The sequence below is a fragment of the Mustela erminea genome, chromosome 12 (genome assembly GCF_009829155.1).
Source record: "Mustela erminea isolate mMusErm1 chromosome 12, mMusErm1.Pri, whole genome shotgun sequence".
NCBI lineage: Eukaryota > Metazoa > Chordata > Mammalia > Carnivora > Mustelidae > Mustela > Mustela erminea.
In genome coordinates, this window is record NC_045625.1 from 37,907,123 (window position 1) to 37,934,056 (window position 26,934).

At 38.2% G+C, this 26,934-nt stretch overlaps 1 protein-coding gene across 1 annotated transcript in view; it reads left to right on the forward strand.

Moving 5' to 3' along the window:
- Positions 1-12,425, forward strand: part of APTX (aprataxin) — a 60,475-nt gene extending 48,050 nt beyond the window's left edge. The window contains exons 10-11 of the transcript XR_004277474.1: positions 10,093-10,191; positions 12,002-12,425. The gene's annotated coding sequence lies outside the window, so the exon portion shown is untranslated. The remainder of the gene's footprint in view (positions 1-10,092; positions 10,192-12,001) is intronic.
- Positions 12,426-26,934: the final 14,509 nt, after the last annotated feature.

A 26,934-nucleotide genomic window follows, 5' to 3' on the forward strand; every position in this document is an offset into this window, starting at 1 on the left:
TGTCATTAAGGAAGTCCTAAGGAAGGAAAAATATATTTATAGTCTGTATGGTATTTATTGAAAAAAAAAATCCCTTATAAGTGTACCTCAGTTTAAGCCTGTGTTGTACAAGGATTGACTGTAGTTTGCCAGATTTAGCTCTCTCTTACAAGGTCATTCTTGAATTATGATAGAAAGGCTCAGACAGATCAACAGCATAAGGAAAATGGTAGTCTTTCTGTTTGTAGTACTGGGGACAGTACTTATTTCAAGTAAAAGCTATTTTAACTTATTTCGACATGAGGTGGGCTAAGACATATTAACCCCTATCCCTACATCATTTATTTCTTTATAGCATTTGGTTATAATTAGCCTTGTTTTAGAATTAACTCTCTCCTATCTGTTAAGTTTCTACAGATTTTGAAGCTGTATTAGTATACCCTCAGTAGATATGACTGTGCCCATCTTACTTAAAAAAAAAAAAAAAGATCGTTAAAAAAAAAACTCTTTCAGTAAGTTTGGCAAAGACAGGTAACTCAATTTTAATTTTGATTTCTACCTCAGCCAAATTGAGATTTGGACATTTGTCATTTGTATTAATTATTGGACATCTGTATTAATATTTTTTTCCTGTAAATTCTCTTAAGGATTTTTGTCCATTTGTATTTTAGGTCTTAAAGGTCTTTTGGACTGATTATTGTATGTTCCTTATATATTAAGAATATTTGCCAGAGAGAGAGAGAGAGAGAGAGAGAGCAAAGAAGCAGGGGGAGGGGCAAAGGGAGAAGCAGGCTCCTCAGTGAGCAAAGAGCATGATGTGGGACTTGATCCCAGAACCCTGGGATCATGACTTGAGCCAAAGGCAGACACTTTGCTGGCTGAGCCACTTAGGCATCCTGGAGTCCAGCCTTTTAAGTATAGACTTTCTCTTACGACTTCTTTTAAAGTGTTAAATCCAGCATCGGATGATTAGGTTAAAAAAAAAAAAAAAAAGAATCTGTGTTCCACTGGGGGAGGGAGAGGTGAGAGTTACTATTGTGTCATTTTTCAAGTCTCATTTTCTAATAGTTTATATTTGGTGTTTTTTTTTTTTTTAAGATTTTATTTATTTGTTTGACAGAGAGAGATCACAAGTAGACAGAGAGGCAGGCAGAGAGAGAGAGAAGCAGACTCCCTGCTGAGCAGAGAGCCCGATGCGGGACTCGATCCCAGGACCCTGAGATCATGACCTGAGCCGAAGGCAGTGGCTTAATCCACTGAGCCACCCAGGCGCCCCTATATTTGGTGTTTTATTTTTGTTGTATATTAACCCTGTTTACATTCACTTATTTATAGATTATGTTTTCTGAAATAGGTTCTCTTAGTACTGGTGTTTGTTTTTCCTTAAATAGAAGAATTCATCAATGAAACTAACTATCTGGAGATTCTTCTGTGGAAATATTTTTAAATGATAGAGTGTCTTTAATAGCTATAGCTTTATTTGGATTTTATTTTATTTGGTTTCTTCCTGTATCATTTGTGGTAAGCCTTATTTTTGGGGGGCTTTGCCCATTTTATTTTATTTTTTTAAGATTTTATTTATTTGAGAGAGTGAGCAAGAGAGAAAGAAAGAGCATGAGTTGGGGTTGGGGGAGGAGCAGAGGGAGAAGCAGACTTCCCACTGAGAGGGAGCCTGGCACTGTTCTCCTAGATCCCAGGACCCTGGGACCATGACCTGAGCCAAAAGCAGATGCTTAACCGACTGAACCACCAAGGTGCCCCTGCCCGTTTCATCTAAACTTTCCAATTTATTGTTGGAATTGTTCTCATGTTCCTTTAGTATCTCTTTGATGTCTGCAGGCCTTATAGTGAGTCGGTCTTCATTTTAATTTTTGTTATTGGTAATCTGTGCCTTTTCTCACTTTTCTTGATTAGTCTTGGCTAAATAAAGGATCATCAATTTTATTACTCTTGAAGGGAAATCTCTCGAAGTCAGTCTGTCTTTCCTAGGCCTCCCCTCTTCAGGGTCTCAGCTATTTAAGGCCAGGCTGCTTCTGTAGGTCCCGACTTCTGTGTTTTCTCTCCCATCTCCATGAGATTATAGGCTTCTCTGCCTCTGGCACGTGTTCTCTGCCTGGCTTTTCAGCATTACCCCCATCCCCGACCCACCACAACCCTTGCCATGCTAAGAATCATCATTTCCTTGAGTGGAAAAGAAATAAAGAATACTGGACTCACATCAGTAGGTGTCCCTTTTCTTCGGAATCTTGGCCTTTCAGATCCCAGATATTTTGACAGGTCTGTCTCTGATATATTTAAACGAATGTCTTCAACTTCGTACCTATAACTTCATACTCTATAGCTATCGCCCTCCAATTCCATACCTCACCCTCCCAATCAGTAGGAAGTCATTACTTCTGTGTCATAGATTTGTTTTTTCTTGACATTCCATATCTGTGGAATCATATAATATGTAGTCTTCTGTGACTGGCTTCTTTCACTTAGTATAATATTTCAAGGTATACAGATGCTGTAGCATGTATCAGTATATTATGCCTTGGCAAATGGTCATAATCCTTTCTAAGTTTGAATCAGTTTTCAATATTCTATTCTTTGTGTTTCCAATGTTGTGAAATATCTTTGAGAGTTCCTTTAACTTGTTTTTTGTTTGCTTGTTTTTTTGTTTTGTTTTTTAGCCAGTATATCCTCTTATCTTCTGGTATGTCCTCATGTTTTTGTCATAGCCACTTTCACATTGGAGAGCATCATAACTACCTGCCTTAACTAATCCTTGAAATCTGGATTCAAATTTCACAGCAGCATCCTTGTTTGTGCTAGCCACTTAATTAGACAGTTTAACATTAATCAGTTTATGCCAACATCTGAAACCATGGAACCAGTCTTTACTGGCAGTAAAAGGTTCTTTTTCAGTCTCCCTGTAATTACATTTTTCTTTCAATATGGCAGCTAATATTAACACTTTGGCTTGAATGCTAATTGAACTGATTTGAATTATCTTTTATTGCTGCCTTCAGTCCAAAGGAGATGTGCTCCATTTCAACCATCTGTTTCTACAACAATTTGAACTAAAATATATTAGCACAGCTTTACCTTGTTTTTTTTTGTTTGTTCGTTTTTACTTTTTAAATTTTTATTAATTTTTTTTTTAGTGGAGGGGCAGGGGCAGAGGAAAAAAGGAAAGAGAGAATCTTAAGCAGCCTCTATGCCTAGCATGGAGGCTGACGTGGGGCTTGATCCTAACAACCCTGAAATCACGACCTGAGCTGAAATCAAGAGTTGGCTACTTAACCGACTGAGCCACCCAGGTGCCCCTACCTTGTTTTTTATATTCATCACATTTTATCAGCATAGTTTATAGCATAGTTTCATGAAAGCCTAGATCTCATCCTGTCTTTGCTTTTCTGTTGCCATTTTTCAAATCTAATTGCATCCAGTTTCACTTCCAGCGTTATCACTTTTTGTCTCTTTGTTGCACTTTAATCCTTGTTGTAAAATATTACATGTATTTATCACAGGGGACAAGGAGGCAACACAACTGTACTCTTTTCTGTCTGTGCGAGAGATCAATAACATGCGCAGTGCTCAATCACCGACAAACTTTGGAAGAAGTAACGTCATTGGCCATTGATCATGCTGTTCATCAGCTATATAGTGATTTGTGGTTGAGGTTAGCAGCAAAGTTTGTACTTTATGTGATGACTCATAATTAATATATGGTGGTAACTGAAATTTGAATGGTGGTAACCATTTTGTTGAATGGAGTTAATTAACTAAAGCATGATAGCTGAAATTTGTACGTGTTGAAACAGTGCAAAGTAAAGGATTCTAATGTATTTCAATTAATCGTATATCTTTCAGCCTCATCTGCTAGTAAAGTTGGGTCTTAAACTAACTCTGAATATTTTATTTGAGGCAGACTTAAGGCTACCATTCTAGCCTTTGAGTTTATGGTAGCTGCTCTGATCCCTGTGATTATCTTCTCAAAACGTGGTCTCCTTGTCTCCTACCTCCACTAATGAGGCCTTGAGCAGCTTTGCCTCTGATACATATTATTTCCCTTTGTGGACAAAACAGCAAAGGCTTCTCTATGTCTGATGTCTCCTGTTCTCTCTTTCTCTATGATTTTGTGATTTAGAACTGCCCTCTAGAAACACATGGCAGCCCTTACTTGGCTTTATAGCTCTTACCTTCCAGCCAGGATGAAAGTTTTGCCTTGGTACCCACAGTGTCAGCCAGCTAGACCTGCCTCTCTAATGAATAACTCATAAACACTGGAAGCACTATTTTCTCTGAAGAATGCCTCATAGTGGCCATTACATCCTCTCTTTCAAACCTCAGACCAACCTTTTATTTTCCCCTTAAAGAATCTAAGTTTCAAAAACTCTTCTTTAGTATTTAACATGGACTTCAAAGGCTCACAAAGGGGAAAAAAAAAAAAAAGGGTTCCTGAAGAGGTTCTATCTCTTTTTTCTTTGGAACCTTTGAGGCATTTTCAATGTGACAATACATTTTAAATGGATCCAGAGAGATTCCTTGTGGTTCTTTTGTGTCTCTGACTATTTAGAATGGCTAGGCATAGAGGAAGCATTTAACAAACATTTGTCACTTTGTTAATTAAATGACAAGCTACAGGCATACTTTGATTTGCACATAAATTAATTTCTTTCCCTCTCTCTTTCTTCCTTTCCTTTTTTTTTTTTTTTTAAAATATTTTATTTATTTATTTGACAGAGAGACCCAGTGAGAGAGGGAACACAAGCAGGGGGAGTGGAAGACAGAGAAGCAGGCTTCTTGCCAAGCAGGGAGCCCGATGAGGGGCTCAGTCCCAGGACCCTGGAATCATGTCCTGAGCGGAAGGCAGCCGCTTAACTGACTGAGCCACCATGGCACTCCACACATAAGTTTATTTCTGAAAATTATTTTTTTTTTGAGGTTGGGGAGGGAGACATGATGCTGGATTGGCAGACAGAGAAGAAAACTTTGACATTATTAAGGTTGATCCTCTTAGCAGTGATCAATTCAGACATCTTTTTGATGATGCTGTTGGAAATGAGTGGTTTGCAGGCAAAAATATCTTTTGTTTAAGGCCATATTTTATATATTTGCTTCATATGTGATAACTATCTATTAGTAAAAAGCTTTTGCAGTCAAAACAAAGGATTAGCATATAAAAGGGTTAGGCTGTGAGACTTGGGAGAAGGTGTTGTAACTTGTCCTCTCAAAGGGAAAAGCATAAAAGCTCATGGGAATTTCTTTTGGAGACATGCTTGTGGCCAAGCTGTCAAGTCCTCCTACTTGTTGAAAATTTGGGCTATTTTCCTTATCATTTTGTCTCATCTATGATAACTATGAATACAGTGTGTTATGTAGTGAGGGTAGCCTTTTTACTTCTGCTATTATTTCTGAGCAGCCTAAAGGCTGTTTGAAGGTAGGGACCAAATCCATCGGGTAGTCTCATCATTGTTTCCTCCAGCCCTTAGCAGAGAAGGGGCCTGTGCACACAGGAGGTATCTAGAAGTGTTTATGGAATGATTAAATCACGCCTTCTTTATCAGTTTGTAAGATCCACTCTGGGAGAATCAAAGATCTGTAACAAGATCAGTTCAGGGCCTAGCAAGAAGGATCTGAGAGCTCATGGCACCATGTCATGAGGTCAGATTCAGAAACAGAAAAGCATGACTCTAGGAACTCCTTTGTGACATGGTTCATTAAATGATTCAGATAGCATAAGTAAAATGTGTGATACTGGTGCTAATTCCACCCCAAACAGCACAGCTCAGTGCTTACTTAATTTGGTTTTTGTTCATTGATGCTAGTTTATGTTCAGGATGAAATGTTACAGGTTGAACTATGAACCCCAAAATTCATGTTGGAATCCTAACCCCCTAGAACCTCAGAATGCAAGTAGATTTGGATATAGGGTCTTTTAAAGATGTACTTAAGGAAAAATGAAGTCATATGGGTGGGCTCTAATCCAAATATGACTGGTGTTCTCATAAGAAGAGATTAGGACATGCATGGAAGAAGATCATGTGAAAACACCAGAAAAAGATGGCCATCTGCCAGCCAAGGAGAGAGGCCTCAGAATAAAACTAACCCAGCTGACATGTTGATCTTGAACTTGTAGCTTCTAGAACTGTGAAGAAATAGATTTCTGTTGTTTAAGCAACCCAGTCTGTGGTATTTGTTATGACAGCCCTAGAAAATGAATGCAAGAGCTGAGCTATTTATATTTCTATGAATAGTGTCAGGTATCAAGACTATATGTAAAATATATGCCTTTGGAGGGTCAGGCAGAAATGCAACAGATGGACAGAACTTTTTTTTTTTTTTTTTCCTCTTTAGCGGCAGGGATGACATTTAAAGGTCATGAATTGAATCAGGCATGGTCAGACAGGATCATAAATTTATTATTTTTTAATCTTACATATGAAGATATCTCAACTCCCTCAAAAGTGTCTTTGGTGGGAAGTAAGGGGCAGGGAGGAGGGACCTCTAGGACACTTTAATACCATGGAGGGTTTAGTAGAGATTATGTTGAGAAATGACTTTGGAGAGAGATTTGGAAATGATCAGTATCCACTATTGTCTAGTCTAAAAACAGTGACTTTAAATAACAGTCTATAACTGTACCTCAGTCTTATTAAATGTCAGGGAAAAATAAGGTTATAATACTAGAGCACTCAGTATGTATCTGTTTTTGCCCCCACCCATTACTGTAAGACTTCTTACCCGCTGTTGGTCTCTTTACCCTGCCTCTTTGTTTCAAGTGATTCTCAGGGAGAGATTCTTCCATGAACAGAGGCCTCTCATGATCTCTATCACTGTCTGTCTAATTGTCTATTTTTGCTAACAGTTTAAAGACCTATTTAATATGCTTCATAAGTTTTAAGGTAATTTGGATGTTTAAGTTTATTTACATATATTTCATAGTAAAACTAATATAATCACAATAAAAGAAAATTTGGAAAAGAGATAAGAGAGAAAAAAATCACCCATATCACTATTCTAAGGCAATTGCTAACATTTGATTGCTTTCCTTTCAGCCTTTTCACACATTGCGTAAGATATTTTCTCCAAAAGTTGTAATTCTAATGTATACACAAGCTTCTATACTCCTTAAAAAAAAAAAAAAAACCACACAACTTAATATTGTATCATGAGTCTTGTCAATGGTACAACAGAATTAACATAATTTTGGTGACATATAATATAGCATTGAGCTGACATAATAGTTTACTTATCAGTTTCTCAATTCTTGGACATTTAGGTTGTTTCAAATTCTTTAAAAATAAATAAGATGGATGTCTTTGACAATGGATGTGTTTGAACAAACTTTTTTTTTCTTCCCTGTTTTGTGTGTCTGTCTTGGAATACATTCCCATTGTCTGAATTACTATGTGAAAGGGCAGACTTATTTTTGTGCAACAGCTTTGAGAATGTCCTATTGTTGTTAAGATCTGCCATAGAGAATTTGTATAGAGGCCATGCTTCTCATTTTAACTTATGTGAAGTTCTCCAATGGCTTGGGAGTACTGCCACTGCCTTTTGGGGAATCGTCTATCTAGTTCGTAGTTAGTGTATTTTGCTTGATAAGTTTGCAGGGTGAAATTCAAGATAAAGATGGGTTCTGAGTGCACATCTAAGACTCACATGAAGAATTGATGGAAGTCTGCATTATATGTTCAGTGCACTTCATGTATCAGTGAGGGAGAGTGAGAGCTCAGGAAAGCAGACACAGAGAAGCAGCTCTGTTGCACTAACCATGGAGGAGACCGTTGAGTGTGTAGACTCAAGGACTGTGCCACTGGGCTGTGGGTCTTGCCTGGGGAACAAGATACCCAGTTTTTCTAGAGTTAGGGGGAATGCTTCTTCCTGCCCATTATATTTCCTTTGTTCTGGACAATCTTCTGACTGTTGTTTGACTTCTTCATTTTCTTAATACCAGGATGGTGGCAGTGCATCGTGCAACTCACTGTGGTTGCCTCTTTATTCCAGCAATGAGGAGGCTACTCAAGGAAGAATATATTGCTTTACTTTGTGGGCTGACATCATTCCCAATGCCATCTTGCTTTCCTACTTTTATTTGCTCTTTGCTTTATCTTTTTATTTTGGATTCATTTTCTCTTGTAACCTGTTTACATATTTCTAAGTGGCCTTAAATTTTTTTTTAGAATAAGTTGTGTTTTAAATGAAGATTGAGGGATTGGCTTTTGGGGTTTAGGAATTGGTCCAGTATCTGGACCATGGATACTGATGACACAAACTCAGTGCTATCTTTTAGGTCCTGTCATTAAAAAATCCAGCCCCTTTGAATCCCTCTTCTCCATTTTGAACCTTTTCACAATGCCAAGCAGAGTTAGGTAATATTTATTCAGGGGTTAATAGCCCAGTTACACATGTATAGTTATCCCTTTTTGTCTTTTCTGCCTCTTTATACTTTTTACTTCTGTACTTGAAACATATAGAAACTTTAGTTTTGATCTAAGGAGAAGTAAGGATTTACCTATTAGCTATTAGCCTGGATTATTCAGCTAATTAAATGTTATAATTTAATAATTTAGAATTTTGGACCTGAGCCCTTTGAATACTTAGTAATTCTTCTTTTTTTTTTTTTTTAAAGATTTTATTTATTTATTTGACAGAGAGCAGAGAGAGATCACAAGTAGGCATAGAGGCAGGCAGAGAGAGAGAGAGGAGGAAACAGGCTCCCTGCTGAGCAGAGAGCCCGATGTGGGACTCGATCCCAGGACCCTGAGATCATGACCTGATTCAAAGGCAGCGGCTTAACCCACTGAGCCACCCAGGCGCCCGAATACTTAGTAATTCTTTTTTTCTTTTCTTTTTTTTCTAAAGATTTTTTTACTTCTTTATTTGTCAGAGAGCGAGAGAGAGAGAACAAGCAGGAACAGTGGCAGGCAGAGAGAGAAGCAGGTTCTACCCTGAGCAAGGAGCCCAGTGCGGGGCTGCAGGGCTGTGGAGCTTGATCCCAGAATCTTGGGATCATGAGCTGAGCCAAAGGCAGCTGCTTAACTGACTGAGCCATCCAGGTGCCCCAAATACTTAGTGACTCTTAAATCATTGATTTTCGCAGCATTTTTTTAAAAAAATGAACTTACCTCATCTTCTCTGAGTAAGCTCTTGAAGTTAGGGATCTCTTCATCTTTGAAGCCCTCTGAGAACTGAGACTGAGTCTTTGTACAGAGCAGGAACTCAATACTTGTCTGCTGAATTGAATACTCTCACCTCCAAATAGGCTTGAGAGGAAAAGATGTCTATGCACACTATCCTAAGGAACAGAAAGCAATACTGCTAATAAGTATATAAAAAAGGATTGATAACCTTTACCAAAGACTCCACTCACTCAGTGATGGCAAGGAAAGACCAACTCACTAGAGATGTCATGCTAGGTTCTCATTTAAATGGCATTGCAATTAGAGAAGCTTGTTAAATTTTAAGACTGAAAGGTATTTGTATGAAGAGTGCCATGGTGATTGTGCTTACTTTTAATTTGGTAGATGTCATTTCTACTCAGTTGTTTGAAATTAAATTACAGATCTTTATATCAGTAAGAAGCATCCAAAATATTGCGCATATGGTGAGAATAAGAGTGAAAGCTTGTAGTCATGGCAGGCTAAGAGGTTTTGATTTGAGGTAAAAATATGATTTCTTTGGAAATCCCTTCTAATCTGCTAGTATGTTTTCTTAATTTCCTCCAGTGACTCAAATATTTTGAGAGCATATGTAGGCCAAGCCATTTGAGCATGTAGAAATAATAACTGTACTTTCGGTATCCCGCTCATTACTGTGATATTCCTTGAGAACAAAAGACACAGAAAAGGGATTTGTTTTTTTAAAGGTACATTTCATTCAGGTGCATTAGTTCCTGACTAGGGAGCTCAAATAACCCACTTTCAGGGCTCTTCAGAATGATTACGTTCTGTTCTGCGTTTGCTGCAGAGGATCTCTGATCAGGAGAAAGGGTTTAAATAATCCCATCATTGATCATCCTTTTTCTCACTTGCTTTTTGCTGGGCCCTTTCTTGTCATTATAATTGATGCTTTCTTGTCTGCATCTATTGTTAATAAAACAGCTTCTTTCTTTTGGTGAAGGCGAAAGTTCAGATATGTGGCCTTTGCATTCCTGATGATGGACAAATATTCACACTGTCTACTGTTGGCAAAATAACCCAGCAAAACTGGACATCCAAGGTATGAGGTATTGGTGTTTGAACACGCTGCACAGGACATGCAGCTGTCAGCCATAGTCACATGGGAAATGAGTTCTTTAATAAAATAGTGTTTTATATGGGGCGCCTGTGTGGCTCAGTGGTTTGGGCTGCTGCCTTTGGCTCGGGTCATGATCTCAGGGTCCTGGGATCGAGCCCCGCATCGGGCTCTCTGCTCCGCAGGAAGCCTGCTTCCCTCTCTCTCTCTCTCTCTCTCTGCCTGCCTCTCTGCCTACTTGTGATCTCTGTCTGTCAAATAAATAAATAAAATCTTTAAAAAAAAAAATAGTGTTTTATACCTATGTGTAACCACTAACAGAGCAGTTTCTTTGATTAGAATAAAAAATAATTCTGGGTGAGATGAGCTAATTAGCTCCACATGTGAAATTCATTCACCACTATTCATATTCAATTTCATGTAGGAAAGAGTTGAAGCCAGAGGGTACAAAGTGCCACAGGAGGTCATTTAAGTGGTTAACTTGATAAAAACAAGGGCTTTCATAGTAGAATCATCGCAAACTTTGTTAAAAGAAAGAGTATGGCCATGAAAATCTTTTATATCACAAGATGTTTTCTGGTCATTTTGTGACAAAAGAATGGTCCTTTTTAAAGATGTGTTATACATTTTTATTTTTCAATAACTATTGCAAATTCACTGACCTTTTCTGTGACAGTAATATCTACTTAAAAAAAAAAGGTTTATTCTGCTTCTTCAAGGCAAGGGTGATATTTTTATCAATGAGAGAAAATATCTGCTTTTCAAAAGAACTCTTGCTATGGAGAAACATCTTCAAAATGTTTATTTGGAAATGTTTCTATCATTATATGATTTTGTGGTTGAAAACAATGTATCTCAAGCACAAAACCTTGGTAGTTCTGTACTTCAAAAACCAGAATTTTCTAACTGGTATAAAAGTTTCCAGAAGAGAAGGTCACTGGGTTTGATTAGTTTGTAGGAACAAATCTCAAGATACTGGAAATTTTTGAGCCTAATTTCAACAAAGGCCTTTCCATAATTGGTGGTTGGGATTAAAAAATCATAAAGTTGAAAGTATCTTTTTTTCCATCTGGACCTGTTGTTCATGTGAGTTAGGTTATGCAGCCATTGAAACCAATATAATAATATGTGATAATAACTATATAATAATATGTGACCATAGTATCTAACATGAATTTTTAGGTCATAGAATTGAAAAAGTCTCTTAAAACAATGACTAATAAGTGAATATCATTAAAAAATTTAAATATTTTATTAATGTTTTTTAATGAACAAAAAGTTTTAAAAATTAGTCATAAATTTAAACTAGTAAAATATTTAAATTCATATAAAAATTTTTTTGAAATATTTAAAAGTTAAATTCCTGTAATTTACAAATAAATATAACTACCAATATAATTTATAAATAAGATATCTATGGAAAGTAAGTTAAAGTATAATAAGTTGGAAATATACAGTTAAATCTTTTTACTGTTAGGGATGTACCTCAAAAAAGTTGAGTGATCACAGTTCTATACATATAACTGAGTCTCAATCCCAGTTTCCCAGGAAAGAGATGATTGGTTTAATTGGGTCACATGTCCATCTCTGATCCAATCCTCTGTGGGCCAGGGAGGAAGGTGATGTAGTAATAGGCATCTAGAATGGGTGAGTGTTTAGGATTCCAGTCATAACAGTTACCTGATTTCATGGTGAAGCAATAATTTATTATCACATGAAAATATTAAATATTGTCAAGTATCTATCCTGCTTAATACCAGCCTGACTTTTCTTATCCCACAACGTATTTTTCCAGTCATTTTTACAGATGAATATTGTAAACTTTGACAGTGAAAATGCAAACTCAATATAAATAGATGGTGAAGTGCAACTGCTACTCTTAAACATTTAAGGATTTCATGAGGATGAAGAAAATGATGTTGCTCAGATCACATACAAATGGGGTTGGGGATAGTCAGGTAGGTTAACAACTGAAGAGAAAACCAGTAAGGGTTATGACATTATATATCTTCAAAGCAAATGATATGAGTAGCAAAGGTAGGTATTGGTAATGGTAAATTAATAAGTCCTTCAGTATTTTGAGAAGTTACCCTCTGTGTGATCATACAACACAAATTAACCATAAGTGAAGGATATTATATAATGCTATTACACTCTTTTTGTTAAAAAAGTTATGTCTTGGGGGTGTCTGGGTGGCTCAGTGGGTTAAGCCTCTGCCTTCAGCTCAGGTCATGATCTCAAGGTCCTGGAATCGAGCCCTGCATTGGGCTCTCTGCTCGGCAGGGAGCCTGCTTCCCCTCTCTCTGCCTGCGTCTCTACCTATTTGTGATCTCTCTCTGTCAAATAAATAAATAAAATATTTTTTAAAAAAAGTTATGTCTCCTAATGTAAATATTTTAGTTGTTCAAACTCAAATATCTGAGTTCTTCAAACTTAGTACATAGTTGTGCCAAATAGAATCTAAGTTAAAAAGTAAGGTAAACTTATTTTCTCACATAATAATAATTTCACATAATAATAATTTCATTTATTAAAGATAAAGCCCTAATCAAATGTTTTCCCTCAGTTATTTACTGTGGGATTTTGTTTCTTATTTGAGGATCTGATGCTCAGCTTATTGGCTATAAGCCTGACCCTCCTGAGAGCTGTGGGGAGGAAGTAGTGTTTTGTACCCAGCCCTTTGCACCTTCTTTAACTAATCCCCAATCATCTGCCTCTTCAAACCTGATCCAGCTAGAACCCTAATCCTTCAGGGTCTTTCTGGGTTTCTTATTTGTTGATGTGAAAAATTAATTTAAGTCAAAATGTTTATAAAAGACAGTAGCTCAAAAAGTTACTCTTTCCTGAAAATACTTTTGTTACCTAAAAATCAAGAGGTGAAATAGAAGAGGTTTGGGGTTTATAGGCAGCTATTTCCCTTTGCAGAAGGCCAGTTCTGCTGTCACTTTATCTCTGTACCACCAACTCCAATACCCATGTATGCCCCATGGGTGGGATCTTTGCAAACTCATGCCCACACTGACATTTGGCCCTAACATCCCACAGATTAGGAATGGCAAATAGATTTCATCTCACATGCCAGCTCTGATCCACTGGGAGTAATTGCCTGGAGAGCTTCAATGAGAAGGTTTCTGGGACCATGCCTAGTTCAGCAGGAAAGATTGTATCAATTAAATATGTCTGCCATGGTCGCTGGAGGTGGGGTGGTAGCACAAACAACGTTCTTGCTATCTTTGTCCTAGACTGTGACATGGCAGTGAATATTTCTGTACCATATCATGGAAGTTATTTGTCATCATGTAGATCTTAAGTGTTTACCAAAGCTCAGGGTTTACTATTAAATTCTCATGACCCCTAGCAGGTCTTAGTGAGCATCTTATGTATATGCCTATGACTGTGCATATAAGATTAGTAGCACCATCTTGGTATACACAGAATGGTTCATTATTTCTACTTACGCTGAATCCAATTGATTTCATTAAATGGGACCTTGATTTCATTAGAGAGAACCAAGGTATGAAATTGTCAAGCATCATGCTCTAGATACAAAGACTATTTCAGATTTGGTCATTTATCCTTTAAAACATACCCAAAGTAGACATTTCTGTGCAACTCAAACTTAGGGAAGAAATTACCATTTTTTCTTCTGTCACTTTCAACATGATGTGCTTTTATACCTTCTGTACTGTCAGAAAAATTTGAGCAGCTTTCAGAGTTAGAAGCTTCAGGGACAATTCTGTTAGAAAAAAACCCCAGGGGGAAACAGTAAGGGCTAAAGACCCTTATTTTAGCCAACACATACAAGAACATTAGGAAGTAAATGTTTGCTGTGGTTTTATTGGATTCTAGTTAGCTTCACCCCTGCGCCCTAAGGTCCCTGTGGGAATGGGGTATGCCTCATCAATGTGTAATCTTTTTAAAGCCTACACTCTCACGGGATGGTTTCAGAACACTGTTGTGGTTAAAATAATACCATCCAGATTTAAAAATAAATTCCAAAGGTCTCAGCCCTTCTTTTGACTTCCTTGAACTCAGCAAGGGGAAATAAGGAGACCATAATAATATATCTTTGACATCTCCTTTTCTCTTCCACCCATTTCCCTTATATTGAAACATCTCTCCCATCTCCCTCACCTCAGCCTCCCTCCAAAAACCCTACATCCACTGTACCAGTTCTCACCCCCGCCTCTTGTCATCCTTGCCAGCTCTTTTCCTCTGCATTACAAAGTCCAAGAGAGCTTATTTAGCCAAGCAGAACCATTCCTGTCTGGGAGGTAGGGTCAGGAGGGTCAAGACAGAATTCTCTTAAGCATGGAAGGAAGAAGGCTTGTGAAAGGCTGAGAACCAATATGCATGAACCATTTCCCCTCTTACCTTGTACTTCATGTACATCCCTTAGAGATTTACTCTCAGGTCGTCAAATCCTGGATTGTGTTGCGGTCACTGGGAAAAGAAGTCTTGGATGACAGCTTTCACATGGAGTACTCTACAGTCTTTTCCACCCCTTACCTGGGTCTGCCTTTGGGATGCCATTGCTCCTGCTGTGTGTCTGGGGCTTGAGAGCTATTTCTTTCAGCCATATGTTTCAGTAACTGACTTGGGTTGCCCACCAATCTGTTCCCAAGATGCATCTGCCTTGGCCTTTTCCCCATTGGCATTGGGGGATATCCACACTATAGGGCACCTTTTGGGATGGTGGCTTTCTCTTCTGCTTCTTTATATGTCCTCTTCCAAAGTGGGTCTTGAGTTGCACGTTCAGTTGGTAAGTTAGCTCCAAGCTCTATATTTTATTACAGTGTGAAGTAATTTGGGGGTACATAGGTGGGTTAGAATTATAGCTATAGAACCTTATTTACTAGTCCATTGCTTTAACAGCCCCTGCTTCGTGTCACTTCTAGAGCTGCCTTTAAACCCAACCCAGCCTTATGTTAGGTGCAAACTTTTAGGTAGATTTTAATGTTTTCTATCTCCATTTCTAGCTTCTTGATTAAGTTTTCCTTTTATTAGTCCTCCCAGGAGAATTTCCCTTTTCTTGCTTTTCCTTGAACTCAAACTTTTTCATTCCTTTTTAAGATTTTATTTATTTATTTGACAGACAGAGATCACAAGTAGGCAGAGAGGCAGGCAGAGAGAGAGGAAGGGAAGCAGGCCCCCTGCTGAGCAGAGAGCCCGATGTGGGACTAGATCCCAGGACCCTGAGATCATGACCTGAGCCGAAGGCAGCGGCTTAACCCACTGAGCCACCCAGGCGCCCTCATTCCTTTTAAAAACAAAACATTTTCTCATTATGTATGGAAGTCAAAGATGCACGCTTACTATAGAAATTAGGAAAATACAAAAAAAGTACAAAGACAAACCATCCACAATCATAGAAATAACCATAGTTAAAGTTTGGTGAATTTCATTTGCTTTTATGTAATTGCAAATATGCCAAACATTCTATATGTATTCTGTTTTTTTTCCTTATCTTTTTCTCTGATTTAATCTGTACCAACCCCTACCAAAATCATGATGTTGTTACTAAATTGTTGTTATTGTGTGCATTTGCATGTGTCTATATGCCCATACATGTACAAATGCACACGTGCGCATGTGTGTGCACACAAACATACACACACTGTAACTGGTGCCTTTGGGTCAGGTGCTGAGCTCCTGGATACTCTACAGTCTGACTTACAACACTACATTTTGGCCTCCTTTTACTAGGCAGTTACTTTTTTCTTACCTGTTCTGCCTCCTCTTCTCGACTTTTATGGATATATATGGATTCTGCTTGATTAAAGGAATTATTATATTTTTTTCCGGAGCCTAATTTTTACATTGGTTAACAGATAATGCTATGTACACATAACAGGGAGGGCCACTTTTCAGTAATTGCCTATTGATCCACTTCCCGTGGTATTTGGAATCTCAATCTCTACTCTCTTCAGTCTTAGCTCACTTGCTCATTCCTAAGAGCTTGCAGCCTCTGTCAATTGCTAGGAAACAAGGTCTGAGTACCCAAGGAGAGTTTCCTGTTATTCTTTTGTAAAATGATGGCAAGGAGATTTGATAAAAGCTGAATGAATTTTTAGTCTAGGATGTTCTGTTCTTAAGCTGTAATTGCTGTTTTCCCTCTAACTCTAGAAGTGATTTTGCCAAATAAAAGAAACTTCAGTCTTCACGTGTGTGTTATTATTGTTTCATAAAAAATGTGTGATTAAAAAAGATCATTAAAGGTGATTTTTGGGACTGGTTTTATATGAATGTCAGGGGAAAGATGCACTTTATTTATTTAGTGGTAGAAGCTATTGGATTTATTTTTTTTTTTTACTGTAATAAGTTGTTGTTGTTGTTGTTTTTGATGTAGTGTTCCATGATTCATTGTTTGCTTATAACATCCAGTGCTCCATGTAATACGTGCCCTCCTTAATACCCATCACTGGGCTCCCCTACCCCTGGTCCCCCCACCCCCACTTTGATTCCCAAAGTCTGTAGTCTCTTGTAGTTCTTCTCCCCACTGATTCCCCTCCTTCATTTTTCCCTTCCTTCTCCTAATGTCCTCCATGCTATTCCTTATGTTCCACAAATAAGTGAGACCATGTGATAATTGTCTTTCTTTGTTTGACTTATTTCACTTAGCATAATCTCCTCTAGTTCCATCATGTTGATACAAATGGTGGGTATTCATCCTTTCTGATGGCTGAGTAATATTCCATTGTGTATATGAATCACACCTTCTTTAACCATTCATCTGTTGACGGGTTTCTTTGCTTCTTCCACAGTTTAGCTATTGTGGACATTGCTGCTATGATTATTGGGGTTCATATGGCTTTCTTTTCACTACATCTGTATCTTTGGGGTAAATACCCAGTAGTGCAATTGCTGGATCATAGGATAGTTCTTTTTTTAACTTTCTGAGGAATATCCACAGTCTTCCAAAGTGGATGTACCAACTTGCATTCCCACCAACAGTGTAAGAGGGTTCTCTTTTCTCCACAACCTTGCCAACATATGTTGTTTTTTGTCTTGTCAATTTTTGCCTTTCTAACTGGTGTAAGGTAGTATCTCAATGTGGTTTTGATTTGGAATTCCCTGATGGCTAATGATGCTGAACATTTTTTAATGTGTCTGTTAGCCATTTGGATGTCTTATTTGGAGAAGTGTCTGTTCATGTCTTCTGCCCATTTTTTGACTTATTTGTTTTTTGGGTGTTGAGTTTGAGAAGTTCTTTATAGATCTTTGATACCAGCCATTTATCTGTAATGTCATTTACAAATATCTTGTCCTATTCTGTGGATTGCCTCTTTGTTTTGTTGACTGTCCCTGATCAAAATACCAGTGGCGTTTTTCAAAGTGCTGGAATAAATAATCCTAACATTTATATGGAACCAGAAAAGACCCCAAATCGCCAAGGAAATGTTGACAAAGAAAAACAAAGCTGGAGGCATCATGTTGTCTGATTTCAAGCTATATTACAAAGCTTTGATCTCCAAGACAGCATGGTACTGGCACAAAAACAGACACATAGACCAATGGAACAGAATAGAGAGCCCAGATATGAACCCTCAACTCTATGGTCAACTAATCTTTGACAAAGCAGGGAAAAATATCCAATGGAAAAAAGACAGTCTCATAAGTAAGTGGTGCTGGGAAAATTGGACAGCGATTTACAGAAGAATGAAACTTGACCATTCTCTTATACCATACATAAAAATAAACTCTAAATGGATGAAAGGCCTCAGTGTGAGACAGGAATCCATCAAAATCCTAGAGGAGAGCATAAACAGTCCCCTTTTCAACATTGGCCACAACAACTTTCAAAACACGTCTCCAAAGGAAGGGAAGCAAAACAAAAATGAACTTTCGGAATTTCATCAAGATAAAAAGCTGCTGCACAGTGAAGGAAAGATGCGCTTTAAAAGTGAGCCTTCTGGGATGTGCTATTCTACAAAGTGAGATACATTTAGTTGTAGTAAATACAAAAACCATGAAAATAACCAGTCAAAAATAATTTAAAAATGCTAAATCAAACTCTTGGTTATCAAGATGGATTACCTAGATGATGTCCATTTGATCTTCAAAATCTAATGTCACTGAAGGTAGCATAAGAGAGTAAGGATTAGGGGTACCTGGATGGCTCTGTCAGTTAAGTGTCTGACTTTGCATCTCAGCTCAGATCTTGATTTCAGGGTCATGAATTCAAGCTCTGCATTGGGCTCCACGCTGAGCATAGAATCTACTTAAAAAATAAAAAATTTTAAAAAACAGAGAGTAAGGATTAAATGGTATTTGGAGGAATTTAAGATAGACATTAGAAGCTTAGCAGAATTCAGAGAAACCAGTATCCATGTTCATAGATGAGAGAAGCCTTATCTTGGGATCTGTTAATAAGTGAGTAGTTTGGGGGCACCTGGGTGGCTCAGCTGGGCAAGTGTCTGACTCTTGATTCTAACTCAGGTCATGATCTCAGGGTTGTGAAGTTGAGCCCTGTATCAGGTTCTGGGCTCAGCACAGTCTGCTTGTCCCTCTCCTTCTGCTCTTGCCCCCACTTACATGCTCTCTCTCTCTCAAATAAATAAAATATTAAAAAAAATAAGTGAGTAGTCTGTCTCCTTGTTTTACCCTTCAAGGAATCAACATTATGACTCAGGAATGCCTCTTTCTAATCAATTATATGCCCAGCAGATGACCATGAGTCTTGGTTTTGAGTGTTTTAATCTGGTAAGAGATATTATAAGATTAATGGAAAATAAATATGATTTCATGAGTTTCATTTTTTCTTGCTGTCATAAATACTCCAGTGAGCTAAATTATTTCCACTTATTCCAGTGGAAAGATCAGGTTCAACATGTACTACACTGAATAGCTCTAAGGTATTTATCATCTATCATATTTTCTTCCTTTGCACAAGAAAAGCAACTGAAGTCATTGATGAATATATATGGGCAGAACCCATAGATCTTGGATATCTCAGGGGAACAATACATGAACTAGAATGGGAATCAGGTAGAAGGGTTAGAATGAACCTTGGTTGTACTCATTACTTACTTAATTGCTATTCCAGAGGTGTGGGTCCAGGAGTGTATAACCCTCTTTTTTTTTTTTTTCCTATATCAGAATTGTGATGATTTAAGCTGCTCTGGTAGGTAAAACTGTGCTGCCAGAAGTGGGTAAGTAAGTAGAATATCAGCAGGTCAGAAGGCAGGTCTGAGCTCTGTGAGGATAGACCCAGGTAGGCCTTGTTCTTTCCTGTACCCCAAGTACCTGGCATAGTTCCTGCATAGCACAGGCAGTCAGTAAATACAGTTGACCCTTGAACAGTATAGTGATTAGGAGTACCAGCCCTCCACACAGTTGAAAATCTGTGTCTAACTTTTCACTTGCCTAAAACTTAACTACAAAGAGTCTACTGTTGATTGAAAGCCTTATTGATAACACAAAAACAGTTGATTAACACATATTTGGATGTTATATATATATTATATACTATATTCTGCAATAAACTAAACTAGAGAAAAAATTTTATTAAGAAAATTATAAGAGAAAATATATTTATAATACTGTAGTGTATGTAGAAAAAAAATCTGCGTATAAGTGGACCTGTGTGGTTCAAACCTGTATTGTTAAAGGGTCAAATTTACAACCAAATTACTAAAAGGGTTGATTCCTCCATGGCTAAACTTGTCACTTCCTCAAGAGCCTTGCTGAATCTCTGATAGAAGCTCTGGAGATCTCTGCATTAGAACATTCAGTCTTTGCCTGGCCAACAGAGGTGTGGCTCTACAGTGAAGGCTGGGTTCTGGAGCCAGGACTGGCTTTGGGAATACAGACAAGGAGCATTCACAGATGGTTTCAGGGGAAGCCAGGGTCAAGTACCAAGCTAGCTGGAATCATTATCAGTCTGAAGGGTCTGCGTGGAGAGGCACAGAGATGAAGCAGTGGACATGGAAGACTGACTAGGAAACAGCCCTGGACTGACTCTTGAAGTGCTGGATGGACAGGGGGCTTTCATGAGGCAAATTCATCCTCACCTAGGATACCAAGCTTCTGAATACCTTTGAAAGAAGCTTTTTTTACTCATGACTTTTTGATGCAGGGCCCTAAGTCCCCCGCCCCACCCCTCTTAGGAATTTGCTTTATTTCCAGCCTCAGACAAGACCCAAGGAGTCCCCCAGAAATCCAGATAAGCTTCAGACTTTCTTTTCCCAAGCAGGGTAGCAAATTCTAGAATTGGCTATGGCTTTAGCAAGTACCATCAAAATGTTGCCTCAGTAATTTCAGCTCCCCAGGACTCCCAGAAAGCCTGGGATTGAAGCCAACAGTCCCAGGCTCGGCCCTCCAGGAAGCAAGTTTGTCATCATTAATAGCTCCTGGGATTCACAAATTGATCCCTACAGCTTTTCCCCTTGGTGGCTTCTGAGGGCATCGAAGGTAAAGAAAGACTTCATGCTAGATGGTCTTTCCTTAGGCTCCGTGAAGGCAGCACTCACAGAGCCTTTGAGTTTTTAAAGATTTGCCATTTTTGATGCCAAGTGTATCACTCGAATACAAGAAGTTTAACCAAGTTAACAGCAGTCTCTTTGTCTGGATGCAAGATGGTTTTTAACCTACAAAATTTTTGGGATCCTGTCAGTGTACCCTCAGGATCCTTGAGGCAATTAAACTAGGCCTTTGGCAATATGCAGACTGCAGTGGCTCTTTTGCAAGAGTTTGAGTTTTTTAAGAGCACTTCTCATCATGTCTGGAAGAGAGATGATGCGGAGAGAGAAAGCTTCCAATGGGGGTCCTTTTGAATTTTTAGTTATCTACTATCTCTGGCTATACACCATGTTGTACTTGTGTACTTGTGACAGGGCCGAAGTACTCCCCAGAAACTTTATTTTCATCTAAATCAGGAATGTTCAATTTAGTGGGCAAATCCAGAAACTAGAAGAAACTGTTAGGCCATAGGGAGCAATCTTACTAAAAGGTATCTTGTTGACCCACATGGAGAAATTTAGGCAATAGAAGATTCAGGACCTTTTTTTTTTTTTTTAATTTATTTATTTGAGAGAGAGACAGTGAGAAAGAGCATGAGTGAGGAGAAAGTCAGAGGGAGAAGCAGACTCCCCATGGAGCTGGGCGCCTGATGCGGGACTCGATCCTAGGATTCCGGGATCATGACCTGAGCCGAAGGCAGTCGTCCAACCAACTGAGCCACCCAGGCGTCCTGATTGAGGACCTTTTTAAGTTTTCTGTAAGCTCTTCTAGAGGCTTCATCACTTATACCAAACATAGTAAAATGTACGCACATCTCAATTAAATGTAAAAATTTCCATAAAATGTTAAAAGGATTTTTATAATTTTGCTTTTGGAATTATGTGCCTATGAATAACTTATTAAATTTACAGTCGGCTATGTCTTATCAATCATTGTACCTACTCAGAAATTCTTATAAAACTAGACAATCTAATCCATAAATTATTCTCACAAGCAATGAATTTTTTATGAATAATAACTACTAATGAAGTTGACATAATATTACATTTTGCAGGCTATGGATTAAATGTTTACTAATTTTGGTTTGCTTTTCTGCAGGTTGGAACCAATTTTTTTTCCTTTTTTATAAGCCCCTGGAAATCCTGTTGGCCTCAGGCACTGGGACTTTTAATCCAACAGAAAAAACAGCCCTGCGAGAATTTGGCTGTAATATTTGGCTCAGTAATAAAGTTTCAGAGGTACAGGATTGTTTCAAAGGTTAGAAGGTTTGTCATATCAGAGAGGATTAAGACCAATTCTATGGTACTCCATAGGATGGGAGTGAATGAATGTTCACAACAACATATTGAAGAGGCTGTCCGAGGAGATTTGTGACCGGGAAGTGTTCAGTGGGAGGGAGAAGGATCTTTTGTAGAGGCTGGAGAGGGTCAAGAGTTCAGAGTCAGAGGATTAGGTAGGGTTCAAGTCCTTGTGCCAGTCATTATCTGCATAATTTGAGGAAGTCACTTTATCTTTTTGTATTTGTGTTTCCTCATCTGTAAAAAGGGATGCTATTTATTTCATCTGTTATTTTCCCTCATCTATAAAGAGGAATGTATTCCTGCTTCACTTATCACAAAGGTTTGCGGAAGATCAAAGTGAGATAATTTTAAACTTTCAGTCAAGATGATAAATTCTATATAAATGTTTAGCCCTGTTCAAATGTTAGTTAGAATTATAAATCTAATTCTAGGATACTAATGGAACACTTAGTAGGTTGGAAGGGAATCTACCACTAAAAATCATTATCGCTACTGGCAATAATCTTAACATAAAGCATAAGGAAACTTAAAACACATTGAAGAACCCAGTGCTACTTATATACAGTAAATCAAAGCTCTATAAAGGCAACTTAATATGAACTTTGAGCTTTAGGAATGAAAAGATTGGAATTACCAGGATTAGAACTAAAAGGAATATTGGACATTGAATCCCAAACACTTATTATTTTTTTTAAGATTTTATTTATTTATCTGACAGAGACAGAGAGAGGGAACATAAGCAGGGGGAATGGGAGAGGGAGAAGCAGGCTTCCTGCCGAGCAGGGAGCCTGATGCAGGGCTCAATCTCAGGACCCTATTCATGACCTGAGCCCAAGGCAGACACTTAATGACTGAGCCACCCAGGTGCCCCCAAACACTTATTTTATACATAGAAAGATGAGGTCTAAAGTAATTGAGTGACTTGCAAAATATTTCTACTTATTTAATAACCTGCCTTGTTTCATAAACGATTTCAAGTGTATTATAAAAATAGGTACAATGAAATAGGCACATCTAAAATACAACCAATGCTGCAATCATGGAAAATAAGATAAAGTATAATGACCAAGTGAAAGGGAGAGTGGAGTTATGGTGGCAATATATAACTTCTATAGAGTTATTAGAAATTGACAGTAAATTGTCTATGAGTTTCTTGGCTAGCCAAAGTAAAATGAGAAACCAAGCTAGTGACAGAACCAATATAAGAATCTCACCTTAGACTGGTTTGTTTTTTGTTTCATTTAAAAATTATTTTTTATCAAATTTACTTCTTTTGGTCTTAAATTTTTTTTTTTTGTTTAGCATTGTCTTTCTTTCCATTGGTTCAGTCTGTAGGAATGATGGCCTTTGTGAGGCGAGTGAGAGATGCTCCATGTGCCCAGCTGACTGTGGGAAATGTCCAGCTTCCTGTAGATGCCTGGGTGATGATTACCCTTCCAATCTGCTTGGTTTCTACTGCCTCTTCTGTGGCCCTTCTGTAAGAATCAACTAACATCTCATGCCAAATTTTCCCTGGTTATTTGTTCCTTATGTCTATTATTCCCTGTGGGGATCTGACATCTTCTTAGAGTTTGGTATTGTCAAGAGACTTTGAAATTATGTAATCCATCTCCATAACTTTACAAAAGAGGAAACTGAGATACAGATATGTTACGTGACTTGTCCAAGGCCACACACCAGCAACTAACCCTTATTGAGCTTCTACATATGTCTTATTTAATTCTCACTGCAAAGACTGATAAGTAAATATTATTATCCTTTTTTTTAATAGTTGAGGAAAATGAGGCACAAAAGGGCGAATTGCTTTGCCCAAAGTCACAAGAAAAGTAAGTGAGGAAGCTGGGGTTTGAACCCAGACTGTCTAGATCATCTCTTTGTACAACCTCCCACACTGTGTTGACTGACTCTTAAGAGGATGACAGAGCTTGGATTGAATCCAGTTCTCTGTGAGTCTAGTCCTCTACCATACCTTAGAGAAGACAGTATTGGGCCTTAAATTCCCCTTGGACTGGAGAGGTGCGCAAGACTAGGCTGGGGATTCAGAAAGGTCTGCACTGAGCTTGATTAGCCTTGTCTGGCCCTGCTTCTTGGGATTGTTTTTTTGGCAGATGGAGTCAATCTCTATAGAAATTTCTGGTTTTCCAAGATGGGATCGGGAGGGAGACAAACCATAAGAGACTCTTAATCCCATAAAACAAACTGAGAGTTCTCTAGGTGGGGGTGTAGGCAGGTAGGGAGAGGGTGGTGGGGGTGTGGCTATTGGGGAGGGTATGTGCTATGGTGTGTGCTGTGAAGTGTGTAAACCTGGCGATTCACAGACCTGTACCCCTGGGGCTAATAATACATTAGATTTTTATAAAAAAATAATAAAAGTTATTTTAAAAAGAGAAATTTCTGGTTTTCTTTCTTTATTTCTTTCTTCCTTCCTTCCTTTCTTTCTTTTTATTTAATTTATTTATTTATTTATTCAGTGTTCCAAGATTCATTGGAAATTTCTGGTTTTCAAATGGATTCTTTGGTTGCCTGATGCGAATAGGTTTTTTTCTGTGGTTCTTGGCCGTGCTATTAAGATGCCCTGGTCTAGGGTAATGAGTGTGATGTCACTGTAATTAATGAAAGTTAAAGTAATCTGGGACGGTTGCATTGGAGATGGAGAATTGGCATCAGGGGCCCCTTTGCCTCTCAGCCTCAGTGAAGGGAAAAGGGCATGTAGTACATTCTACATAGAGGGCATTGTAGATCAATGGTCTCAATCCTATACCTGCTTCAAGAAGTAAACTTTAATGAGTATATCTTGCCACACTGTGTAGAGCTCTGTATTTTTTAATTCTTATTTTACAAAGGCAGAGTATTTCTAATAGGAGAGCAAGCCATGTTAGAAGAACAGCATACACGTATACGCACACATCCATATCAATGGTTGCCACCTAATCTGGTCATCTGAATCTTTGTTGACACTTGATATTATGCAGATAAGGGGATAATCATCTCAAGGTCCAGTCCATCATGGAATCCCATTCAGACCAGCAAATAATAATTATAAACAAATTGAGGAATTCTTGCTGTCTTTCCTGAAAATGCAGGACTTCTTAAAAATACTATTTTTTTCCCTCTCAAAGTATCTTCCCAACATTGTAGCTGCTCTAAAGTCTCTCTTCTGTCCCAGTAAAAGCTACTGCCCAGCTGAACCTACATAAAGTCACTTATCTCTTCCTTCTCCCATCTTTGCTCAGCTCTTCATTATGTAGGTCAACATAGCCTTTTGGGCACTTTAATTTTCTTTCTCCCCCTATTACTATTTTGGTTTTCTGCAATAAATGTCTAAGAATGGATCTGGAAGTTAAGGTAACTTCCTCCTTACACGGAAGTAGGGAGTGGTTTGGGGAAGACCCTGGGGCTACTCATGCTTTTTTTCTTTTCTTTTCTTTTTTTTTTTGGTCTCCTGTCAGATCAACTCTATGTGTACCCACTGTAGCAAATTTAAAATCTCAAATTCTTACCAGCTCATGTTCTAATGTGTGGGCTTCTCCTCCTGTCACATGGTATGTATCTAGAAAATTGACAAAGTACATTTAAACCTTCTCCTTGAAACTATTATTAGGAAGGCTCAGATACCCCCAAGATCTATATAGTATATTCTAATACTAGAAGTCAATGGTTTGGCATTTTCTCTCTTTTTGGATTGTTGATGCTAATGTTTTCCTCCCTGGGAAAGATAATAGAGCTTGTTGACATGGAGGCAGAGTGTGTGTGGGGGGATGTGAGAAAGAAATAGTTCCTTGAAGCCTTTAATAGAATGGGAAGGAATTCAGAAGATTACTAAAGAATGATTACAGAGAAGTTGGGTCAGAGTAGGGAGGAAGAATAGCAATAGCTTTTGAAGGGCTGGAAAACAGAATATTTTTCTTTATTTTGAAGCTGAAATGTACAGTCTATCAACATTAAAGATAAACCTGAAAGTCATGTGACATTTAAAAAATTGTGTTGAATTCTCAAATCTTCATTCTTATTTATATGGCCTTAAAAAATTTTTTTTATTTATTTGAGAGAGAGAGAGCACAATCAGGGTGAGGGGCAGAGGGAGAGAGAGAAGCAGACTCCCTGCTGAGCATAGAGCCCTACTTGGAGCTGGATCCCAGGACCCAAGGATCATGACCTGAGCCACAGGCAGACTCTTTTTTTTTTTTTTTTTTAAGATTTTATTTATTTATTTGACAGAGAGAGATCAATCATAAGTAGGCAGAGAGGCAGGCAGAGAGAGAGGGGGAAAGCGGTCTCCCTGCTGGGCAGAGAGCCTGACGTGGGGCTCCATCCCAGGACCCTGAGACCATGACCTGAGCCAAAGGCAGAGGCTTAACCCACTGAGCCACCCAGGTGCCCCGCCAAAGGCAGACTCTAAAGTGACTGAGCCACGTTGTTGCCCTGAAATTTATATGGCTTTTTAATTTAAATCCTTATTAAACCCATTGTGATTGACGATGCTAATGATTATCATCATCTTATTGGTAGTCTTACTATTGCTAATGAAGAATAATTAAGCATTGATTTTGTGCTGAATTTTACTGTTTTATTTTTTCCTTTTTTTTTTTTTATGCAGAGTCTAATGCAGGGCACCAACTTACTATTCGGAGATTAAGACCCAAGCTGAGATCAAGAGTCAGATGCTGGGATGCCTGGGTGGCTCAGTTGGTTGGACGACGCTTTCAGCTCAGGTCATAATCCTAGAGTCCCAGGATTGAGTCCCACATCCAGCTCCCAGTTCCACGGGGAGTCTGCTTCTCCCTCTGACCTTCTCCTCGCTCATGCTCTCTCTCAAATAAATAAATAAAATCTTAAAAAAAAAAAAAAGAGTCAGATGCTCAGCTGACCAAGCCACTCAGACATCCCTGAATTTTACTGTTTTAATTTTTACTGTAAAACATTTCAATCATATTTCAATTTCTTTCTTTTTTCTTTTTCTTTTTCC